At 57.6% G+C, this 19,193-nt stretch overlaps 12 non-coding genes and 1 pseudogene across 12 annotated transcripts; all 13 read right to left on the bottom strand.

The window, feature by feature from the left end:
- Positions 1-852: 852 nt before the first annotated feature.
- Positions 853-971, bottom strand: LOC146637424 (5S ribosomal RNA; annotated as a pseudogene).
- Positions 972-2,263: 1,292 nt separating this feature from the next.
- On the bottom strand, positions 2,264-2,382 carry LOC146637423 (5S ribosomal RNA). Its single transcript, XR_014905531.1, has one exon. It is a non-coding gene; the product is annotated as a 5S ribosomal RNA (ribosomal RNA).
- Positions 2,383-3,364: 982 nt separating this feature from the next.
- Positions 3,365-3,483, bottom strand: LOC146637422 (5S ribosomal RNA). The gene has a single exon (XR_014905941.1). It is a non-coding gene; the product is annotated as a 5S ribosomal RNA (ribosomal RNA).
- Positions 3,484-5,762: 2,279 nt separating this feature from the next.
- Positions 5,763-5,881, bottom strand: LOC146637421 (5S ribosomal RNA). The gene has a single exon (XR_014905940.1). It is a non-coding gene; the product is annotated as a 5S ribosomal RNA (ribosomal RNA).
- Positions 5,882-7,255: 1,374 nt separating this feature from the next.
- LOC146637420 (5S ribosomal RNA) lies at positions 7,256-7,374 on the bottom strand. Its single transcript, XR_014905939.1, has one exon. It is a non-coding gene; the product is annotated as a 5S ribosomal RNA (ribosomal RNA).
- A 1,642-nt stretch (positions 7,375-9,016) lies between these two features.
- LOC146637419 (5S ribosomal RNA) lies at positions 9,017-9,135 on the bottom strand. The gene has a single exon (XR_014905938.1). It is a non-coding gene; the product is annotated as a 5S ribosomal RNA (ribosomal RNA).
- Positions 9,136-10,156: 1,021 nt separating this feature from the next.
- On the bottom strand, positions 10,157-10,275 carry LOC146637418 (5S ribosomal RNA). Its single transcript, XR_014905936.1, has one exon. It is a non-coding gene; the product is annotated as a 5S ribosomal RNA (ribosomal RNA).
- Positions 10,276-12,436: 2,161 nt separating this feature from the next.
- Positions 12,437-12,555, bottom strand: LOC146637417 (5S ribosomal RNA). The gene has a single exon (XR_014905935.1). It is a non-coding gene; the product is annotated as a 5S ribosomal RNA (ribosomal RNA).
- A 665-nt stretch (positions 12,556-13,220) lies between these two features.
- Positions 13,221-13,339, bottom strand: LOC146637416 (5S ribosomal RNA). Its single transcript, XR_014905934.1, has one exon. It is a non-coding gene; the product is annotated as a 5S ribosomal RNA (ribosomal RNA).
- Positions 13,340-14,597: 1,258 nt separating this feature from the next.
- On the bottom strand, positions 14,598-14,716 carry LOC146637415 (5S ribosomal RNA). Its single transcript, XR_014905579.1, has one exon. It is a non-coding gene; the product is annotated as a 5S ribosomal RNA (ribosomal RNA).
- Positions 14,717-15,534: 818 nt separating this feature from the next.
- On the bottom strand, positions 15,535-15,653 carry LOC146637414 (5S ribosomal RNA). Its single transcript, XR_014905933.1, has one exon. It is a non-coding gene; the product is annotated as a 5S ribosomal RNA (ribosomal RNA).
- A 979-nt stretch (positions 15,654-16,632) lies between these two features.
- Positions 16,633-16,751, bottom strand: LOC146637413 (5S ribosomal RNA). The gene has a single exon (XR_014905932.1). It is a non-coding gene; the product is annotated as a 5S ribosomal RNA (ribosomal RNA).
- A 1,453-nt stretch (positions 16,752-18,204) lies between these two features.
- Positions 18,205-18,323, bottom strand: LOC146637412 (5S ribosomal RNA). The gene has a single exon (XR_014905931.1). It is a non-coding gene; the product is annotated as a 5S ribosomal RNA (ribosomal RNA).
- Positions 18,324-19,193: the final 870 nt, after the last annotated feature.

The raw sequence follows: 19,193 nt of genomic DNA, 5'->3' as shown, positions 1-19,193 counted from the left end.
GAAGATGGCCTCAAGAACCAGCACAGGACCTGGTGTGTTTTACATGGCCACAGCAAGCAGCACAGGGCCTGGTATGGTGAAGATGGCCTCAGCAAGCAGCCACAGGCCCTGGTTTGGTGTAAGTGGCCTCAGCCAGCAGCCACAGGCCCTGGTGTGGTGTAAGTGGCCTCAGCCAGCAGCCACAGGCCCTGGTGTGGTGTAAGTGGCCTCAGCCAGTGCCACAGGCCCTGGTGTGGTGTAAGTGGCCTGAGCAAGAGCCACAGACCCTGGTGTGGTGTAATTGGCCTCAATAGCAACTAATGCCCTGGTGTGGTGTAGGTGGCCTCAGCCAGCAGCCACAGGCCCTGGTGTGGTCTAAGTGGCCTCAGCCAGTGCCACAGGCCCTGGTGTGGTGTAAGTGGCCTCAGCCAGTGCCACAGGCCCTGGTGTGGTGTAAGTGGCCTGAGCAAGAGCCACAGACCCTGGTGTGGTGTAATTGGCCTCAATAGCAACTAATGCCCTGGTGTGGTGTAAGTGGCCTGAGCAAGAGCCACAGACCCTGGTGTGGTGTAATTGGCCTCAATAGCAACTAAGGCCCTGGTGTGGTGTAGGTGGCCTCAGCCAGCAGCCACAGGCCCTGGTGTGGTGTAAGTGGCCTCAGCCAGCAGCCACAGGCCCTGATGTGGTGTATGTGGCCCCAGCCGGTCACTCAGGCCCTGGTGTGGTGTAGGTGGCATCAGCTAGCAGCACAAGACATTGGAAAACAGCCAAAAGCAATGTCGTTAATGTGCCCTCATTAATGGGGAGCTGCTTTTGGTCTTTTAATACACCCCTTCTCTGGATCAAAAGCGGTTCAATGACATGAAAATGAAAGGCTTACAGCACCAGGTATTCCCAGGCAGTCTCCCATCCAAGTACTAACCAAGCCCAGCCCTGCTTAGCTTAGGAGATCAGACGAGGTCGGGGGTGCTCAGGGTGGTATGGCCGTAAGCTGCTGGCCCCAGCACAATGTCTCAATTTATGGATTCAAGTGATTAGGTGGCAAGTACCTGAAGTTACGAAGACAATCCTATAACCATACCTGCATGTTTGCATAATACCCTAACCCAAAGGCTCAGTTTGGCATTTATCCAACAGCACAGGCCCTGGATTGTTGAAGATGGCCTCAAGAACCAGCACAGGACCTGGTGTGTTTTACATGGCCACAGCAAGCAGCACAGGGCCTGGTATGGTGAAGATGGCCTCAGCAAGCAGCCACAGGCCCTGGTTTGGTGTAAGTGGCCTCAGCCAGCAGCCACAGGCCCTGGTGTGTTGTAAGTGGCCTCAGCCAGCAGCCACAGGCCCTGGTGTGGTCTAAGTGGCCTCAGCCAGTGCCACAGGCCCTGGTGTGGTGTAAGTGGCCTGAGCAAGAGCCATAGGCCCTGGTGTGGTGTAAGTGGCCTCAGCCAGCAGCCACAGGCCCTGGTGTGGTGTAAGTGGCCTGAGCAAGTGCCACAGGCCCTGGTGTGGTGTAAGTGACCTAAGCCAGAGCCACAGGCCCTGGTGTGGTGTAAGTGGCCTCAATAGCAAATAAGGCCCTGGTGTGGTGTAAGTGGCCTGAGCAAGAGCCACAGGGCCTGGTTTGGTGAAGATGGCCTCGGCCAGAAGCGCAGGGCCTGGTGTGATGTGAGTGGCCTGAGCAAGAGCCACAGGCCCTGGTGTGGTGTAAGTGGCCTCAGCCAGCAGCCACAGGCCCTGATGTGGTGTAAGTGGCCTGAGCAAGAGCCACAGGCCCTGGTGTGGTGTAAGTGGCCTGAGCAAGAGCCACAGGCCCTGGTGTGTTGTAAGTGGCCTCAGCCAGCAGCCACAGGCCCTGGTGTGGTGTAGGTGGCCTCAGCCAGAAGCCACAGGCACTGGTGTGGTGTAAGTGGCCTCAGCCAGCAGCAAAAGGGCCCTGGTGTGGTGTAAGTGGCCTGAGCAAGTGCCACAGGCCCTGGTGTGGTGTAAGTGGCCTCAATAGCAAATAAGGCCCTGGTGTGGTGTAAGTGGCCTGAGCAAGAGCCACAGGGCCTGGTTTGGTGAAGATGGCCTCGGCCAGAAGCGCAGGGCCTGGTGTGATGTGAGTGGCCTGAGCAAGAGCCACAGGCCCTGGTGTGGTGTAAGTGGCCTCAGCTAGCAGCACAAGACATTGGAAAAGAGCCAAAAGCAGTGTCGTTAATGTGCCCTCATTAATGGGCAGCTGCTTTTGGTCTTTTAATACACCCCTTCTCTGGATCAAAAGCGGTTCAATGACATGAAAATGAAAGGCTTACAGCACCAGGTATTCCCAGGCAGTCTCCCATCCAAGTACTAACCAAGCCCAGCCCTGCTTAGCTTCCGAGATCAGACGAGGTCGGGCGTGCTCAGAGTGGTATGGCCGTAAGCTGCTGGCCCCAGCACAATGTCTCAATTTATGGATTCAAGTGATTAAGTGGCAAGTACCTGAAGTTACGAAGACAATCCTATAACCATACCTGCATGTTTGCATAATACCCTAACCCAAAGGCTTAGTTTGGCATTTATCCAACAGCACAGGCCCTGGATTGTTGAAGATGGCCACAGCAAGCAGCACAGGGCCTGGTTTGGTGAAGATGGCCTCGGCCAGAAGCGCAGGGCCTGGTGTGATGTGAGTGGCCTGAGCAAGAGCCACAGGCCCTGGTGTGGTGTAAGTGGCCTCAGCCAGCAGCCACAGGCCCTGGTGTGGTGTAAGTCGCCTCAGCCAGAAGCCACAGGCACTGGTGTGGTGTAAGTGGCCTCAGCCAGCAGCAAAAGGGCCCTGGTGTGGTGTAAGTCGCCTCAGTCAGCAGCCACAGGCCCTGGTGTGGTGTAGGTGGCCTCAGCCAGCAGCCACAGGCCCTGGTGTGGTGTAAGTGGCCTCAGCCAGCAGCCACAGGCCCTGGTGTGGTGTAAGTGGCCTCAGCCAGCAGCCACAGGCCCTGGTGTGGTGTAAGTGGCCTCAGCCAGTGCCACAGGCCCTGGTGTGGTGTAAGTGGCCTGAGCAAGAGCCACAGACCCTGGTGTGGTGTAATTGGCCTCAATAGCAACTAATGCCCTGGTGTGGTGTAGGTGGCCTCAGCCAGCAGCCACAGGCCCTGGTGTGGTGTAAGTGGCCTCAGCCAGCAGCCACAGGCCCTGGTGTGGTGTAAGTGGCCTCAGCCAGAGCCACAGGCCCTGATGTGGTGTAAGTGGCCCCAGCCGGTCACTCAGGCCCTTGTGTGGTGTAGGTTGCATCAGCTAGCAGCACAAGACATTGGAAAAGAGCCAAAAGCAATGTCGTTAATGTGCCCTCATTAATGGGCAGATGCTTTTGGTCTTTTAATACACCCCTTCTCTGGATCAAAAGCGGTTCAATGACATGAAAATGAAAGGCTTACAGCACCAGGTATTCCCAGGCAGTCTCCCATCCAAGTACTAACCAAGCCCAGCCCTGCTTAGCTTCCGAGATCAGACGAGGTCGGGCGTGCTCAGGGTGGTATGGCCGTAAGCTGCTGGCCCCAGCACAATGTCTCAATTTATGGATTCAAGTGATTAGGTGGCAAGTACCTGAAGTTACGAAGACTATCCTATAACCATACCTGCATGTTTGCATAATACCCTAACCCAAAGGCTTAGTTTGGCATTTATCCAACAGCACAGGCCCTGGATTGTTGAAGATGGCCTCAGGAACCAGCACAGGGCCTGGTGTGTTGTACATGGCCACAGCTAGCAGCAGAGGGCCAGGTTTGGTGAAGATGGCCTCGGCCAGAAGCGCAGGGCCTGGTGTGATGTGAGTGGCCTGAGCAAGAGCCACAGACCCTGGTGTGGTGTAAGTGGCCTCAGCCAGCAGCCACAGGCCCTGGTGTGGTGTAAGTCGCCTCAGCCAGAAGCCACAGGCACTGGTGTGGTGTAAGTGGCCTCAGGAACCAGCACAGGGCCTGGTGTGTTGTACATGGCCACAGATAGCAGCAGAGGGCCAGGTTTGGTGAAGATGGCCTCGGCCAGAAGCGCAGGGCCTGGTGTGATGTGAGTGGCCTGAGCAAGAGCCACAGGCCCTGGATTGTTGAAGATGGCCTCAAGAACCAGCACAGGACCTGGTGTGTTTTACATGGCCACAGCAAGCAGCACAGGGCCTGGTATGGTGAAGATGGCCTCAGCAAGCAGCCACAGGCCCTGGTTTGGTGTAAGTGGCCTCAGCCAGCAGCCACAGGCCCTGGTGTGTTGTAAGTGGCCTCAGCCAGCAGCCACAGGCCCTGGTGTGGTCTAAGTGGCCTCAGCCAGTGCCACAGGCCCTGGTGTGGTGTAAGTGGCCTGAGCAAGAGCCACAGGCCCTGGTGTGGTGTAAGTGGCCTCAGCCAGCAGCCACAGGCCCTGGTGTGGTGTAAGTGGCCTGAGCAAGTGCCACAGGCCCTGGTGTGGTGTAAGTGACCTAAGCCAGAGCCACAGGCCCTGGTGTGGTGTAAGTGGCCTCAATAGCAAATAAGGCCCTGGTGTGGTGTAAGTGGCCTGAGCAAGAGCCACAGGGCCTGGTTTGGTGAAGATGGCCTCGGCCAGAAGCGCAGGGCCTGGTGTGATGTGAGTGGCCTGAGCAAGAGCCACAGGCCCTGGTGTGGTGTAAGTGGCCTCAGCCAGCAGCCACAGGCCCTGGTGTGGTGTAAGTGGCCTCAGCCAGCAGCCACAGGCCCTGGTGTGGTGTAAGTGGCCTCAGCCAGCAGCCACAGGCCCTGGTGTGGTGTAAGTCGCCTCAGCCAGTGCCACAGGCCCTGGTGTGGTGTAAGTGGCCTGAGCAAGAGCCACAGGCCCTGGTGTGGTGTAAGTGGCCTCAGCCAGCAGCCACAGGCCCTGGTGTGGTGTAAGTCGCCTCAGCCAGAAGCCACAGGCACTGGTGTGGTGTAAGTGGCCTCAGCCAGCAGCAAAAGGGCCCTGGTGTGGTGTAAGTCGCCTCAGCCAGCAGCCACAGGCCCTGGTGGGGTGTAGGTGGCCTCAGCCAGCAGCCACAGGCCCTGGTGTGGTGTAAGTGGCCTCAGCCAGCAGCCACAGGCCCTGGTGTGGTGTAAGTCGCCTCAGCCAGTGCCACAGGCCCTGGTGTGGTGTAAGTGGCCTGAGCAAGAGCCACAGACCCTGGTGTGGTGTAATTGGCCTCAATAGCAACTAAGGCCCTGGTGTGGTGTAAGTGGCTTCAGCCAGCAGCCACAAGCTCTGGTGTGGTGTAACTGGCCTCAGCCAGCAGCCACAGGCCCTGGTGTGGTGTAAGTGGCCTCAGCCAGAAGCACAGGGCCTGGTGTGATATGAGTGGCCTGAGCAAGAGCCACAGGCCCTGGTGTGTTGTAAGTGGCCTCAGCCAGCAGCCACAGGCCCTGGTGTGGTGTAGGTGGCCTCAGCCAGCAGCCACAGGCCCTGGTGTGGTGTAAGTGGCCTCAGCCAGTGCCACAGGCCCTGGTGTGGTGTAAGTGGCCTGAGCAAGAGCCACAGACCCTGGTGTGGTGTAATTGGCCTCAATAGCAACTAAGGCCCTGGTGTGGTGTAGGTGGCCTCAGCCAGCAGCCACAGGCCCTGGTGTGGTGTAAGTGGCCTCAGCCAGCAGCCACAGGCCCTGATGTGGTGTAAGTGGCCCCAGCCGGTCACTCAGGCCCTGGTGTGGTGTAGGTGGCATCAGCTAGCAGCACAAGACATTGGAAAAGAGCCAAAAGCAATGTCGTTAATGTGCCCTCATTAATGGGGAGCTGCTTTTGGTCTTTTAATACACCCCTTCTCTGGATCAAAAGCGGTTCAATGACATGAAAATGAAAGGCTTACAGCACCAGGTATTCCCAGGCAGTCTCCCATCCAAGTACTAACCAAGCCCAGCCCTGCTTAGCTTCCGAGATCAGACGAGGTCGGGCGTGCTCAGGGTGGTATGGCCGTAAGCTGCTGGCCCCAGCACAATGTCTCAATTTATGGATTCAAGTGATTAGGTGGCAAGTACCTGAAGTTACGAAGACAATCCTATAACCATACCTGCATGTTTGCATAATACCCTAACCCAAAGGCTCAGTTTGGCATTTATCCAACAGCACAGGCCCTGGATTGTTGAAGATGGCCTCAAGAACCAGCACAGGACCTGGTGTGTTTTACATGGCCACAGCAAGCAGCACAGGGCCTGGTTTGGTGAAGATGGCCTCAGCAAGCAGCCACAGGCCCTGGTTTGGTGTAAGTGGCCTCAGCCAGCAGCCACAGGCCCTGGTGTGTTGTAAGTGGCCTCAGCCAGCAGCCACAGGCCCTGGTGTGGTCTAAGTGGCCTCAGCCAGTGCCACAGGCCCTGGTGTGGTGTAAGTGGCCTGAGCAAGAGCCACAGGCCCTGGTGTGGTGTAAGTGGCCTCAGCCAGCAGCCACAGGCCCTGGTGTGGTGTAAGTGGCCTCAGCCAGCAGCCACAGGCCCTGGTGTGGTGTAAGTGGCCTCAGCCAGAGCCACAGGACCTGATGTGGTGTAAGTGGCCCCAGCCGGTCACTCAGGCCCTGGATTGTTGAAGATGGCCTCAGGAACCAGCACAGGGCCTGGTGTGTTGTACATGGCCACAGCAAGCAGCACAGGGCCTGGTTTGGTGAAGATGGCCTCGGCCAGAAGCGCAGGGCCTGGTGTGATGTGAGTGGCCTGAGCAAGAGCCACAGGCCCTGGTGTGGTGTAAGTGGCCTCAGCCAGCAGCCACAGGCCCTGGTGTGGTGTAAGTCGCCTCAGCCAGAAGCCACAGGCACTGGTGTGGTGTAAGTGGCCTCAGCCAGCAGCAAAAGGGCCCTGGTGTGGTGTAAGTGGCCTGAGCAAGAGCCACAGGCCCTGGTGTGGTGTAAGTGGCCTGAGCAAGAGCCACAGGCCCTGGTGTGGTGTAAGTGGCCTGAGCAAGAGCCACAGGCCCTGGTGTGGTGTAAGTGGTCTCAGCCAGCAGCCACAGGCCCTGATGTGGTGTAAGTGGCCTCAATAGCAACTAATGCCCTGGTGTGGTGTAGGTGGCCTCAGCCAGCAGCCACAGGCCCTGGTGTGGTGTAAGTGGCCTCAGCCAGCAGCCACAGGCCCTGGTGTGGTGTAAGTGGCCTCAGCCAGAGCCACAGGCCCTGATGTGGTGTAAGTGGCCCCAGCCGGTCACTCAGGCCCTTGTGTGGTGTAGGTTGCATCAGCTAGCAGCACAAGACATTGGAAAAGAGCCAAAAGCAATGTCGTTAATGTGCCCTCATTAATGGGCAGCTGCTTTTGGTCTTTTAATACACCCCTTCTCTGGATCAAAAGCGGTTCAATGACATGAAAATGAAAGGCTTACAGCACCAGGTATTCCCAGGCAGTCTCCCATCCAAGTACTAACCAAGCCCAGCCCTGCTTAGCTTCCGAGATCAGACGAGGTCGGGCGTGCTCAGGGTGGTATGGCCGTAAGCTGCTGGCCCCAGCACAATGTCTCAATTTATGGATTCAAGTGATTAGGTGGCAAGTACCTGAAGTTACGAAGACAATCCTATAACCATACCTGCATGTTTGCATAATACCCTAACCCAAAGGCTCAGTTTGGCATTTATCCAACAGCACAGGCCCTGGATTGTTGAAGATGGCCTCAGGAACCAGCACAGGGCCTGGTGTGTTGTACATGGCCACAGCAAGCAGCACAGGGCCTGGTTTGGTGAAGATGGCCTCGGCCAGAAGCACAGGGCCTGGCGTGATATGAGTGGCCTGAGCAAGAGCCACAGGCCCTGGTGTGGTGTAAGTGGCCTGAGGAAGAGCCACAGGCCCTGGTGTGGTGTAAGTGGCCTGAGCAAGAGCCACAGGCCCTGGTGTGGTGTAAGTGGCCTGAGCAAGAGCCACAGGCCCTGGTGTGGTGTAAGTGGTCTCAGCCAGCAGCCACAGGCCCTGGTGTGGTGTAGGTGGCCTCAGCCAGCAGCCACAGGCCCTTGTGTGGTGTAAGTGGCCTCAGCCAGCAGCCACAGGCCCTGGTGTGGTGTAAGTGGCCTCAGCCAGTGCCACAGGCCCTGGTGTGGTGTAAGTGGCCTGAGCAAGAGCCACAGACCCTGGTGTGGTGTAATTGGCCTCAATAGCAAATAAGGCCCTGGTGTGGTGTAAGTGGCCTGAGCAAGAGCCACAGGGCCTGGTTTGGTGAAGATGGCCTCGGCCAGAAGCGCAGGGCCTGGTGTGATGTGAGTGGCCTGAGCAAGAGCCACAGGCCCTGGTGTGGTGTAAGTGGCCTCAGCCAGCAGCCACAGGCCCTGGTGTGGTGTAGGTGGCCTCAGCCAGCAGCCACAGGCCCTTGTGTGGTGTAGGTGGCCTCAGCCAGCAGCCACAGGCCCTGGTGTGGTGTAAGTGGCCTCAGCCAGTGCCACAGGCCCTGGTGTGGTGTAAGTGGCCTGAGCAAGAGCCACAGACCCTGGTGTGGTGTAATTGGCCTCAATAGCAACTAAGGCCCTGGTGTGGTGTAGGTGGCCTCAGCCAGCAGCCACAGGCCCTGGTGTGGTGTAAGTGGCCTCAGCCAGAGCCACAGGACCTGATGTGGTGTAAGTGGCCCCAGCCGGTCACTCAGGCCCTGGTGTGGTGTAGGTGGCCTCAGCCAGCAGCCACAGGCCCTGGTGTGGTGTAAGTGGCCTGAGCAAGTGCCACAGGCCCTGGTGTGGTGTAAGTGACCTAAGCCAGAGCCACAGGCCCTGGTGTGGTGTAAGTGGCCTCAATAGCAAATAAGGCCCTGGTGTGGTGTAAGTGGCCTCAATAGCAACTAAGGCCCTGGTGTGGTGTAAGTGGCTTCAGCCAGCAGCCACAGGCTCTGGTGTGGTGTAACTGGCCTCAGCCAGCAGCCACAGGCCCTGGTGTGGTGTAAGTGGCCTCAGCCAGAGCCACAGGCCCTGATGTGGTGTAAGTGGCCCCAGCCGGTCACTCAGGCCCTGGTGTGGTGTAGGTGGCATCAGCTAGCAGCACAAGACATTGGAAAAGAGCCAAAAGCAGTGTTGTTAATGTGCCCTCATTAATGGGCAGATGCTTTTGGTCTTTTAATACACCCCTTCTCTGGATCAAAAGCGGTTCAATGACATGAAAAGGAAAGGCTTACAGCACCAGGTATTCCCAGGCAGTCTCCCATCCAAGTACTAACCAAGCCCAGCCCTGCTTAGCTTCCGAGATCAGACGAGGTCGGGCGTGCTCAGGGTGGTATGGCCGTAAGCTGCTGGCCCCAGCACAATGTCTCAATTTATGGATTCAAGTGATTAGGTGGCAAGTACCTGAAGTTACGAAGACAATCCTATAACCATACCTGCATGTTTGCATAATACCCTAACCCAAAGGCTCAGTTTGGCATTTATCCAACAGCACAGGCCCTGGATTGTTGAAGATGGCCTCAGGAACCAGCACAGGGCCTGGTGTGTTGTACATGGCCACAGCAAGCAGCACAGGGCCTGGTTTGGTGAAGATGGCCTCGGCCAGAAGCGCAGGGCCTGGTGTGATGTGAGTGGCCTGAGCAAGAGCCACAGGCCCTGGTGTGGTGTAAGTGGCCTCAGCCAGCAGCCACAGGCCCTGGTGTGGTGTAAGTCGCCTCAGCCAGAAGCCACAGGCACTGGTGTGGTGTAAGTGGCCTCAGCCAGCAGCAAAAGGGCCCTGGTGTGGTGTAAGTCGCCTCAGTCAGCAGCCACAGGCCCTGGTGTGGTGTAGGTGGCCTCAGCCAGCAGCCACAGGCCCTGGTGTGGTGTACGTGGCCTCAGCCAGCAGCCACAGGCCCTGGTGTGGTGTAAGTGGCCTCAGCCAGCAGCCACAGGCCCTGGTGTGGTGTAAGTGGCCTCAGCCAGTGCCACAGGCCCTGGTGTGGTGTAAGTGGCCTGAGCAAGAGCCACAGACCCTGGTGTGGTGTAATTGGCCTCAATAGCAACTAATGCCCTGGTGTGGTGTAGGTGGCCTCAGCCAGCAGCCACAGGCCCTGGTGTGGTGTAAGTGGCCTCAGCCAGCAGCCACAGGCCCTGGTGTGGTGTAAGTGGCCTCAGCCAGAGCCACAGGCCCTGATGTGGTGTAAGTGGCCCCAGCCGGTCACTCAGGCCCTTGTGTGGTGTAGGTTGCATCAGCTAGCAGCACAAGACATTGGAAAAGAGCCAAAAGCAATGTCGTTAATAAGCCCTCATTAATGGGCAGATGCTTTTGGTCTTTTAATACACCCCTTCTCTGGATCAAAAGCGGTTCAATGACATGAAAATGAAAGGCTTACAGCACCAGGTATTCCCAGGCAGTCTCCCATCCAAGTACTAACCAAGCCCAGCCCTGCTTAGCTTCCGAGATCAGACGAGGTCGGGCGTGCTCAGGGTGGTATGGCCGTAAGCTGCTGGCCCCAGCACAATGTCTCAATTTATGGATTCAAGTGATGAGGTGGCAAGTACCTGAAGTTACGAAGACAATCCTATAACCATACCTGCATGTTTGCATAATACCCTAACCCAAAGGCTCAGTTTGGCATTTATCCAACAGCACAGGCCCTGGATTGTTGAAGATGGCCTCAGGAACCAGCACAGGGCCTGGTGTATTGTACATGGCCACAGCAAGCAGCACAGGGCCTGGTTTGGTGAAGATGGCCTCGGCCAGAAGCACAGGGCCTGGTGTGATATGAGTGGCCTGAGCAAGAGCCACAGGCCCTGGTGTGTTGTAAGTGGCCTCAGCCAGCAGCCACAGGCCCTGGTGTGGTCTAAGTGGCCTCAGCCAGCAGCCACAGGCCCTGGTGTGGTCTAAGTGGCCTCAGCCAGTGCCACAGGCCCTGGTGTGGTGTAAGTGGCCTAAGCCAGAGCCACAGGCCCTGGTGTGGTGTAAGTGGCCTCAATAGCAAATAAGGCCCTGGTGTGGTGTAAGTGGCCTGAGCAAGAGCCACAGGGCCTGGTTTGGTGAAGATGGCCTCAGCCAGAAGCGCAGGGCCTGGTGTGATGTGAGTGGCCTGAGCAAGAGCCACAGGCCCTGGTGTGGTGTAAGTGGCCTCAGCCAGCAGCCACAGGCCCTGGTGTGGTGCAAGTCGCCTCAGCCAGAAGCCACAGGCACTGGTGTGGTGGAAGTGGCCTCAGCCAGCAGCAAAAGGGCCCTGGTGTGGTGTAAGTCGCCTCAGCCAGCAGCCACAGGCCCTGGTGTGGTGTAGGTGGCCTCAGCCAGCAGCCACAGGCCCTGGTGTGGTGTAAGTGGCCTCAATAGCAACTAAGGCCCTGGTGTGGTGTAAGTGGCTTCAGCCAGCAGCCACAGGCTCTGGTGTGGTGTAACTGGCCTCAGCCAGCAGCCACAGGCCCTGGTGTGGTGTAAGTGGCCTCAGCCAGAGCCACAGGCCCTGATGTGGTGTAAGTGGCCCCAGCCGGTCACTCAGGCCCTGGTGTGGTGTAGGTGGCATCAGCTAGCAGCACAGGGCCTGGTTTGGTGAAGATGGCCTCGGCCAGAAGCGCAGGGCCTGGTGTGATGTGAGTGGCCTGAGCAAGAGCTACAGGCACTGGTGTGGTGTAAGTCGCCTCAGCCAGCAGCCACAGGCCCTGGTGTGGTGTAAGTCGCCTCAGCCAGAAGCCACAGGCACTGGTGTGGTGTAAGTGGCCTCAGCCAGCAGCAAAAGGGCCCTGGTGTGGTGTAAGTCGCCTCAGCCAGCAGCCACAGGCCCTGGTGGGGTGTAGGTGGCCTCAGCCAGCAGCCACAGGCCCTGGTGTGGTGTAAGTGGCCTCAGCCAGCAGCCACAGGCCCTGGTGTGGTGTAAGTCGCCTCAGCCAGTGCCACAGGCCCTGGTGTGGTGTAAGTGGCCTGAGCAAGAGCCACAGGCCCTGGTGTGGTGTAAGTGGCCTGAGCAAGTGCCACAGGCCCTGGTGTGGTGTAAGTGGCCTAAGCCAGAGCCACAGGCCCTGGTGTGGTGTAAGTGGCCTCAATAGCAAATATGGCCCTGGTGTGGTGTAAGTGGCCTGAGCAAGAGCCACAGGGCCTGGTTTGGTGAAGATGGCCTCAGCCAGAAGCGCAGGGCCTGGTGTGATGTGAGTGGCCTGAGCAAGAGCCACAGGCCCTGGTGTGGTGTGAGTGGCCTCAGCCAGCAGCCACAGGCCCTGGTGTGGTGTAAGTCGCCTCAGCCAGCAGCCACAGGCCCTGGTGTGGTGTAGGTGGCCTCAGCCAGCAGCCACAGGCCCTGGTGTGGTGTAAGTGGCCTCAATAGCAACTAAGGCCCTGGTGTGGTGTAAGTGGCTTCAGCCAGCAGCCACAGGCTCTGGTGTGGTGTAACTGGCCTCAGCCAGCAGCCACAGGCCCTGGTGTGGTGTAAGTGGCCTCAGCCAGAGCCACAGGCCCTGATGTGGTGTAAGTGGCCCCAGCCGGTCACTCAGGCCCTGGTGTGGTGTAGGTGGCATCAGCTAGCAGCACAAGACATTGGAAAAGAGCCAAAAGCAGTGTTGTTAATGTGCCCTCATTAATGGGCAGATGCTTTTGGTCTTTTAATACACCCCTTCTCTGGATCAAAAGCGGTTCAATGACATGAAAAGCAAAGGCTTACAGCACCAGGTATTCCCAGGCAGTCTCCCATCCAAGTACTAACCAAGCCCAGCCCTGCTTAGCTTCCGAGATCAGACGAGGTCGGGCGTGCTCAGGGTGGTATGGCCGTAAGCTGCTGGCCCCAGCACAATGTCTCAATTTATGGATTCAAGTGATTAGGTGGCAAGTACCTGAAGTTACGAAGACAATCCTATAACCATACCTGCATGTTTGCATAATACCCTAACCCAAAGGCTCAGTTTGGCATTTATCCAACAGCACAGGCCCTGGATTGTTGAAGATGGCCTCAGGAACCAGCACAGGGCCTGGTGTGTTGTACATGGCCACAGCAAGCAGCACAGGGCCTGGTTTGGTGAAGATGGCCTCGGCCAGAAGCGCAGGGCCTGGTGTGATGTGAGTGGCCTGAGCAAGAGCCACAGGCCCTGGTGTGGTGTAAGTGGCCTCAGCCAGCAGCCACAGGCCCTGGTGTGGTGTAAGTCGCCTCAGCCAGAAGCCACAGGCACTGGTGTGGTGTAAGTGGCCTCAGCCAGCAGCAAAAGGGCCCTGGTGTGGTGTAAGTGGCCTCAGCCAGAGCCACAGGACCTGATGTGGTGTAAGTGGCCCCAGCCGGTCACTCAGGCCCTGGTGTGGTGTAGGTGGCATCAGCTAGCAGCACAAGACATTGGAAAAGAGCCAAAAGCAGTGTCGTTAATGTGCCCTCATTAATGGGCAGCTGCTTTTGGTCTTTTAATACACCCCTTCTCTGGATCAAAAGCGGTTCAATGACATGAAAATGAAAGGCTTACAGCACCAGGTATTCCCAGGCAGTCTCCCATCCAAGTACTAACCAAGCCCAGCCCTGCTTAGCTTCCGAGATCAGACGAGGTCGGGCGTGCTCAGGGTGGTATGGCCGTAAGCTGCTGGCCCCAGCACAATGTCTCAATTTATGGATTCAAGTGATTAGGTGGCAAGTACCTGAAGTTACGAAGACAATCCTATAACCATACCTGCATGTTTGCATAATACCCTAACCCAAAGGCTCAGTTTGGCATTTATCCAACAGCACAGGCCCTGGATTGTTGAAGATGGCCTCAGGAACCAGCACAGGGCCTGGTGTGTTGTACATGGCCACAGCAAGCAGCACAGGGCCTGGTTTGGTGAAGATGGCCTCGGCCAGAAGCACAGGGCCTGGTGTGATGTGAGTGGCCTGAGCAAGAGCCACAGGCCCTGGTGTGGTGTAAGTGGCCTCAGCCAGCAGCCACAGGCCCTGGTGTGGTGTAGGTGGCCTCAGCCAGCAGCCACAGGCCCTGGTGTGGTGTAAGTGGCCTGAGCAAGAGCCACAGGCCCTGGTTTGGTGTAAGTGGCCTCAGCCAGCAGCCACAGGCCCTGGTGTGTTGTAAGTGGCCTCAGCCAGCAGCCACAGGCCCTGGTGTGGTGTAAGTGGCCTGAGCAAGAGCCACAGGCCCTGGTTTGGTGTAAGTGGCCTCAGCCAGCAGCCACAGGCCCTGGTGTGTTGTAAGTGGCCTCAGCCAGCAGCCACAGGCCCTGGTGTGGTCTAAGTGGCCTCAGCCAGTGCCACAGGCCCTGGTGTGGTGTAAGTGGCCTGAGCAAGAGCCACAGGCCCTGGTGTGGTGTAAGTGGCCTGAGCAAGTGCCACAGGCCCTGGTGTGGTGTAAGTCGCCTCAGCCAGAAGCCACAGGCACTGGTGTGGTGTAAGTGGCCTCAGCCAGCAGCAAAAGGGCCCTGGTGTGGTGTAAGTCGCCTCAGCCAGCAGCCACAGGCCCTGGTGTGGTGTAGGTGGCCTCAGCCAGCAGCCACAGGCCCTGGTGTGGTGTAAGTGGCCTCAATAGCAACTAAGGCCCTGGTGTGGTGTAAGTGGCTTCAGCCAGCAGCCACAGGCTCTGGTGTGGTGTAACTGGCCTCAGCCAGCAGCCACAGGCCCTGGTGTGGTGTAAGTGGCCTCAGCCAGAGCCACAGGCCCTGATGTGGTGTAAGTGGCCCCAGCCGGTCACTCAGGCCCTGGTGTGGTGTAGGTGGCATCAGCTAGCAGCACAAGACATTGGAAAAGAGCCAAAAGCAGTGTTGTTAATGTGCCCTCATTAATGGGCAGATGCTTTTGGTCTTTTAATACACCCCTTCTCTGGATCAAAAGCGGTTCAATGACATGAAAAGGAAAGGCTTACAGCACCAGGTATTCCCAGGCAGTCTCCCATCCAAGTACTAACCAAGCCCAGCCCTGCTTAGCTTCCGAGATCAGACGAGGTCGGGCGTGCTCAGGGTGGTATTGCCGTAAGCTGCTGGCCCCAGCACAATGTCTCAATTTATGGATTCAAGTGATTAGGTGGCAAGTACCTGAAGTTACGAAGACAATCCTATAACCATACCTGCATGTTTGCATAATACCCTAACCCAAAGGCTCAGTTTGGCATTTATCCAACAGCACAGGCCCTGGATTGTTGAAGATGGCCTCAGGAACCAGCACAGGGCCTGGTGTGTTGTACATGGCCACAGCAAGCAGCACAGGGCCTGGTTTGGTGAAGATGGCCTCGGCCAGAAGCGCAGGGCCTGGTGTGATGTGAGTGGCCTGAGCAAGAGCCACAGGCCCTGGTGTGGTGTAAGTGGCCTCAGCCAGCAGCCACAGGCCCTGGTGTGGTGTAAGTGGCCTGAGCAAGTGCCACAGGCCCTGGTGTGGTGTAAGTGACCTAAGCCAGAGCCACAGGCCCTGGTGTGGTGTAAGTGGCCTCAATAGCAAATAAGGCCCTGGTGTGGTGTAAGTGGCCTCAATAGCAACTAAGGCCCTGGTGTGGTGTAAGTGGCTTCAGCCAGCAGCCACAGGCTCTGGTGTGGTGTAACTGGCCTCAGCCAGCAGCCACAGGCCCTGGTGTGGTGTAAGTGGCCTCAGCCAGAGCCACAGGCCCTGATGTGGTGTAAGTGGCCCCAGCCGGTCACTCAGGCCCTGGTGTGGTGTAGGTGGCATCAGCTAGCAGCACAAGACATTGGAAAAGAGCCAAAAGCAGTGTTGTTAATGTGCCCTCATTAATGGGCAGATGCTTTTGGTCTTTTAATACACCCCTTCTCTGGATCAAAAGCGGTTCAATGACATGAAAAGGAAAGGCTTACAGCACCAGGTATTCCCAGGCAGTCTCCCATCCAAGTACTAACCAAGCCCAGCCCTGCTTAGCTTCCGAGATCAGACGAGGTCGGGCGTGCTCAGGGTGGTATGGCCGTAAGCTGCTGGCCCCAGCACAATGTCTCAATTTATGGATTCAAGTGATTAGGTGGCAAGTACCTGAAGTTACGAAGACAATCCTATAACCATACCTGCATGTTTGCATAATACCCTAACCCAAAGGCTCAGTTTGGCATTTATCCAACAGCACAGGCCCTGGATTGTTGAAGATGGCCTCAGGAACCAGCACAGGGCCTGGTGTGTTGTACATGGCCACAGCAAGCAGCACAGGGCCTGGTTTGGTGAAGATGGCCTCGGCCAGAAGCGCAGGGCCTGGTGTGATGTGAGTGGCCTGAGCAAGAGCCACAGGCCCTGGTGTGGTGTAAGTGGCCTCAGCCAGCAGCCACAGGCCCTGGTGTGGTGTAAGTCGCCTCAGCCAGAAGCCACAGGCCCTGGTGTGGTGTAAGTGGCCTCAGCCAGCAGCCACAGGCCCTGGTGTGGTGTAAGTGGCCTCAGCCAGAAGCACAGGGCCTGGTGTGATATGAGTGGCCTGAGCAAGAGCCACAGGCCCTGGTGTGTTGTAAGTGGCCTCAGCCAGCAGCCACAGGCCCTGGTGTGGTGTAGGTGGCCTCAGCCAGCAGCCACAGGCCCTGGTGTGGTGTAAGTGGCCTCAGCCAGTGCCACAGGCCCTGGTGTGGTGTAAGTGGCCTGAGCAAGAGCCACAGACCCTGGTGTGGTGTAATTGGCCTCAATAGCAACTAAGGCCCTGGTGTGGTGTAGGTGGCCTCAGCCAGCAGCCACAGGCCCTGGTGTGGTGTAAGTGGCCTCAGCCAGCAGCCACAGGCCCTGATGTGGTGTAAGTGGCCCCAGCCGGTCACTCAGGCCCTGGTGTGGTGTAGGTGGCATCAGCTAGCAGCACAAGACATTGGAAAAGAGCCAAAAGCAATGTCGTTAATGTGCCCTCATTAATGGGGAGCTGCTTTTGGTCTTTTAATACACCCCTTCTCTGGATCAAAAGCGGTTCAATGACATGAAAATGAAAGGCTTACAGCACCAGGTATTCCCAGGCAGTCTCCCATCCAAGTACTAACCAAGCCCAGCCCTGCTTAGCTTCCGAGATCAGACGAGGTCGGGCGTGCTCAGGGTGGTATGGCCGTAAGCTGCTGGCCCCAGCACAATGTCTCAATTTATGGATTCAAGTGATTAGGTGGCAAGTACCTGAAGTTACGAAGACAATCCTATAACCATACCTGCATGTTTGCATAATACCCTAACCCAAAGGCTCAGTTTGGCATTTATCCAACAGCACAGGCCCTGGATTGTTGAAGATGGCCTCAAGAACCAGCACAGGACCTGGTGTGTTTTACATGGCCACAGCAAGCAGCACAGGGCCTGGTTTGGTGAAGATGGCCTCAGCAAGCAGCCACAGGCCCTGGTTTGGTGTAAGTGGCCTCAGCCAGCAGCCACAGGCCCTGGTGTGTTGTAAGTGGCCTCAGCCAGCAGCCACAGGCCCTGGTGTGGTCTAAGTGGCCTCAGCCAGTGCCACAGGCCCTGGTGTGGTGTAAGTGGCCTGAGCAAGAGCCACAGGCCCTGGTGTGGTGTAAGTGGCCTCAGCCAGCAGCCACAGGCCCTGGTGTGGTGTAAGTGGCCTCAGCCAGCAGCCACAGGCCCTGGTGTGGTGTAAGTGGCCTCAGCCAGAGCCACAGGACCTGATGTGGTGTAAGTGGCCCCAGCCGGTCACTCAGGCCCTGGATTGTTGAAGATGGCCTCAGGAACCAGCACAGGGCCTGGTGTGTTGTACATGGCCACAGCAAGCAGCACAGGGCCTGGTTTGGTGAAGATGGCCTCGGCCAGAAGCGCAGGGCCTGGTGTGATGTGAGTGGCCTGAGCAAGAGCCACAGGCCCTGGTGTGGTGTAAGTGGCCTCAGCCAGCAGCCACAGGCCCTGGTGTGGTGTAAGTCGCCTCAGCCAGAAGCCACAGGCACTGGTGTGGTGTAAGTGGCCTCAGCCAGCAGCAAAAGGGCCCTGGTGTGGTGTAAGTGGCCTGAGCAAGAGCCACAGGCCCTGGTGTGGTGTAAGTGGCCTGAGCAAGAGCCACAGGCCCTGGTGTGGTGTAAGTGGCCTGAGCAAGAGCCACAGGCCCTGGTGTGGTGTAAGTGGTCTCAGCCAGCAGCCACAGGCCCTGGTGTGGTGTAGGTGGCCTCAGCCAGCAGCCACAGGCCCTTGTGTGGTGTAAGTGGCCTCAGCCAGAGCCACAGGCCCTGATGTGGTGTAAGTGGCCTCAATAGCAACTAATGCCCTGGTGTGGTGTAGGTGGCCTCAGCCAGCAGCCACAGGCCCTGGTGTGGTGTAAGTGGCCTCAGCCAGCAGCCACAGGCCCTGGTGTGGTGTAAGTGGCCTCAGCCAGAGCCACAGGCCCTGATGTGGTGTAAGTGGCCCCAGCCGGTCACTCAGGCCCTTGTGTGGTGTAGGTTGCATCAGCTAGCAGCACAAGACATTGGAAAAGAGCCAAAAGCAATGTCGTTAATGTGCCCTCATTAATGGGCAGCTGCTTTTGGTCTTTTAATACACCCCTTCTCTGGATCAAAAGCGGTTCAATGACATGAAAATGAAAGGCTTACAGCACCAGGTATTCCCAGGCAGTCTCCCATCCAAGTACTAACCAAGCCCAGCCCTGCTTAGCTTCCGAGATCAGACGAGGTCGGGCGTGCTCAGGGTGGTATGGCCGTAAGCTGCTGGCCCCAGCACAATGTCTCAATTTATGGATTCAAGTGATTAGGTGGCAAGTACCTGAAGTTACGAAGACAATCCTATAACCATACCTGCATGTTTGCATAATACCCTAACCCAAAGGCTCAGTTTGGCATTTATCCAACAGCACAGGCCCTGGATTGTTGAAGATGGCCTCAGGAACCAGCACAGGGCCTGGTGTGTTGTACATGGCCACAGCAAGCAGCACAGGGCCTGGTTTGGTGAAGATGGCCTCGGCCAGAAGCACAGGGCCTGGCGTGATATGAGTGGCCTGAGCAAGAGCCACAGGCCCTGGTGTGGTGTAAGTGGCCTGAGGAAGAGCCACAGGCCCTGGTGTGGTGTAAGTGGCCTGAGCAAGAGCCACAGGCCCTGGTGTGGTGTAAGTGGCCTGAGCAAGAGCCACAGGCCCTGGTGTGGTGTAAGTGGTCTCAGCCAGCAGCCACAGGCCCTGGTGTGGTGTAGGTGGCCTCAGCCAGCAGCCACAGGCCCTTGTGTGGTGTAAGTGGCCTCAGCCAGCAGCCACAGGCCCTGGTGTGGTGTAAGTGGCCTCAGCCAGTGCCACAGGCCCTGGTGTGGTGTAAGTGGCCTGAGCAAGAGCCACAGACCCTGGTGTGGTGTAATTGGCCTCAATAGCAAATAAGGCCCTGGTGTGGTGTAAGTGGCCTGAGCAAGAGCCACAGGGCCTGGTTTGGTGAAGATGGCCTCGGCCAGAAGCGCAGGGCCTGGTGTGATGTGAGTGGCCTGAGCAAGAGCCACAGGCCCTGGTGTGGTGTAAGTGGCCTCAGCCAGCAGCCACAGGCCCTGGTGTGGTGTAGGTGGCCTCAGCCAGCAGCCACAGGCCCTTGTGTGGTG

The sequence above is a fragment of the Diplotaxodon limnothrissa genome, linkage group LG3, assembly GCF_057381915.1.
Source record: "Diplotaxodon limnothrissa isolate DT_005_m linkage group LG3, D_limnothrissa_male_GT1.1, whole genome shotgun sequence".
NCBI lineage: Eukaryota > Metazoa > Chordata > Actinopteri > Cichliformes > Cichlidae > Diplotaxodon > Diplotaxodon limnothrissa.
The sequence above is the reverse complement of the archived record's forward strand: the minus strand, read 5'-3'. Positions and strand labels throughout refer to the sequence as shown.